The sequence below is a fragment of the Oncorhynchus gorbuscha genome, linkage group LG09, assembly GCF_021184085.1.
Source record: "Oncorhynchus gorbuscha isolate QuinsamMale2020 ecotype Even-year linkage group LG09, OgorEven_v1.0, whole genome shotgun sequence".
Lineage (NCBI taxonomy): Eukaryota > Metazoa > Chordata > Actinopteri > Salmoniformes > Salmonidae > Oncorhynchus > Oncorhynchus gorbuscha.
Window position 1 is genome coordinate 98,278,347 of NC_060181.1, and position 2,943 is coordinate 98,281,289.

At 42.8% G+C, this 2,943-nt stretch overlaps 1 long non-coding RNA gene across 1 annotated transcript; it reads right to left on the minus strand.

Moving 5' to 3' along the window:
* Window positions 1–829: 829 nt before the first annotated feature.
* Window positions 830–1,890, minus strand: LOC124044304. The gene is made up of 4 exons (XR_006840469.1): window positions 1,675–1,890; window positions 1,454–1,495; window positions 1,172–1,318; window positions 830–1,137 (listed from the first exon to the last, which is right to left on the minus strand). It is a non-coding gene; the product is annotated as an uncharacterized LOC124044304 (long non-coding RNA).
* Between the last annotated feature and the right edge of the window lie 1,053 nt (window positions 1,891–2,943).

Below are 2,943 nucleotides of genomic sequence, written 5' to 3' on the forward strand. Positions count from 1 at the left end.
TAGTAGTGTAGTAGTGTAGTAGTGTAGTAGTGTAGTAGTGTAGTAGTGTAGTAGTGTAGTAGTGTAGTAGTGTAGTGGTGTAGTGGTGAATCTTAGAAGTGCTGAGCCCTGAGGGGTACAGGCAGAAGGTTTGTCCTGTTGTGTAATGTAGTGGTAGTACTGTGAATCTTAGAAGTGCTGAGCCCTGAGGGGTACAGGCAGAAGGTTTGTCCTGTTGTGTAATGTAGTGGTAGTACTGTGAATCTTAGAAGTGCTGAGCCCTGAGGGGTACAGGCAGAAGGTTTGTCCTGTTGTGTAATGTAGTGGTAGTACTGTGAATCTTAGAAGTGCTGAGCCCTGAGGGGTACAGGCAGAAGGTTTGTCCTGCTGTGAACACCTGACACGGCCGTCAGGTGTAGTAATGGTTGTAGATAAGCATTATGTTGCTGCATGTTTATGTGACCAGATACTAGTCCATCAGCCCCAGATGTCTGTATTCAGTCCATCAGCCCCAGATGTCTGTATTCAGTCCATCAGCCCCAGATGTCTGTATTCAGTCCATCAGCCCCAGATGTCTGTATTCAGTCCATCAGCCCCAGATGTCTGTATTCAGTCCATCAGCCCCAGATGTCTGTATTCAGACCATCAGCCCCAGATGTCTGTATTCAGACCATCAGCCCCAGATGTCTGTATTCAGTCCATCAGCCCCAGATGTCTGTATTCAGACCATCAGATGTCTGTATTCAGACCATCAGCCCCAGATGTCTGTATTCAGACCATCAGCCCCAGATGTCTGTATTCAGTCCATCAGCCCCAGATGTCTGTATTCAGTCCAACCCCAGATGTCTATATTCAGTCCATCAGCCCCAGATGTCTGTATTCAGTCCATCAGCCCCACTGTGTCCTACAGACTGGTAAGTGTTGGGTTACAGAGACGATCTGACCACTGTGTCCTACAGACTGGTAAGTGCTGGGTTACGGAGAGACGATCTGACCACTGTGTTCAACAGACTGGTAAGTGCTGGGTTACGGAGAGACGATAAAATTGATGCATTGTGACTCTTGTACATGTTCTACAGATCTACAGTTATTAACCTGTACAGTGACAGTTCAACCACTAGTCTAAAGTTGTACTACCTTCTACTAGAGTTGCACTACCTTCTACTAGAGTTGTACTACCCTCTACTATCACCTTCTACTAGAGTTGTACTACCTTCTACTAGAGTTGTACTACCTTCTACTAGAGTTGTACTACCTTCTACTAGAGTTGCACTACCTTCTACTAGAGTTGTACTACCTTCTACTAGAGTTGTACTACCTTCTACTAGAGTTGTACTACCTTCTACTAGATTTGTCCTACTAGAGTTGTACTACCTTCTACTAAGTGTTGGGTACCTTCAGAGAGTTGACTACCTTCTACTAGAGTTGCACTACCAGACTAGAGTTGTACTACCTTCTACTAGAGTTGTACTACCTTCTACTAGAGTTGTACTACCTTCTACTAGAGTTGTACTACCTTCTGGTAAGTGCTACCTTCTACTAGAGTTGACTACCTTCTAAAATTGACTACCTTCTACTGTGCACTACCTCTTGTACTACCTTCTACTAGAGTTGCACTACCTTCTAGTTAGTTAACCTTCTACTAGAGTGACACCTTCTACTAGAGTTGCACTACCTAGAGTTCTCAACCACTACCTTCTACTAGAGTTGCACTACCTTCTACTAGAGTTGCACTACCTTCTACTAGAGTTGCACTACCTTCTACTAGAGTTGTACTACCTTCTACTAGAGTTGTACTACCTTCTACTAGAGTTGTACTACCTTCTACTAGAGTTGTACTACGTTCTACGAGAGTTGTACTACGTTCTACGAGAGTTGTACTACCTTCTACTAGAGTTGTACTACCTTCTACTAGAGTTGTACTACCTTCTACTAGAGTTGTACTACCTTCTACTAGAGTTGTACTACCTTCGTTGTACTACCTTCTACTAGAGTTGTACTACCTTCTACTAGAGTTGTACTACCTTCTACTAGAGTTGTACTACCTTCTACTAGAGTTGTACTACCTTCTACTAGAGTTGTACTACCTTCTACGAGAGTTGTACTACCTTCTACTAGAGTTGTACTACCTTCTACTAGAGTTGTACTACATTCTGCATGTCCAGAAAACTGTTGAAACAGTCGGTCAGATTGTTTAACACAATGAAACAGGAAAATCTATAACGATGTGGCAGTCTTCACATATTGGCTTCTGGACATGTAAGGGTTGACATTTCTAAAAGGTTGCATCTTGGACATTCACAGCTGGCACGCCATTTTATACATTTCTCTGACTGAGAGTCAGGTGTAAAGCCAAACACGGTTGTCCGAACCCCCCCACACAAACTCCCACTAACACTCTGCAACACTACAAGACATCACCCCCTCACAACACTACAACCCGACCCAACACAGGCCCTTAAAGGGCGTTGTTGTTTAAACCTCCCCTCACCTCTTCATAAGGTACACATCATCCCATATTAAACATGGCTACCTTTTCATCTCAACAGGCACCATTTTAAGACCTTAATATCTCACTTTAGATAATCTTCTAGAAGAGTGTTGAAAACAACCACTATACCCTATATAGTGCACTACTTTTGACCAGGGCCGTATTTGGTATTTTATTAGGATCCCCATAGCAGCTATTCTTCAAGGGGTTCCACACAGAACAAGAAACATAATCTAGAACATTAATAGATAACAACAGCTCAAGGACAGAACTACATACATTTTTAAAAAGGCACACGTAGCCTAAATATCAATGGACAAACTATGTAGGTCAAATAGGGGAGAGGCGTTGTGCCATGAGGTGTTGCTTTATCTGTTTTTTGAAACCAGGTTTGCTGTTTATTTGAGCAATGTGAGATGGAAGTAAAGTCCATGCAATAAGGCTCTATATAATACTGTACCCTTTCTTGAATT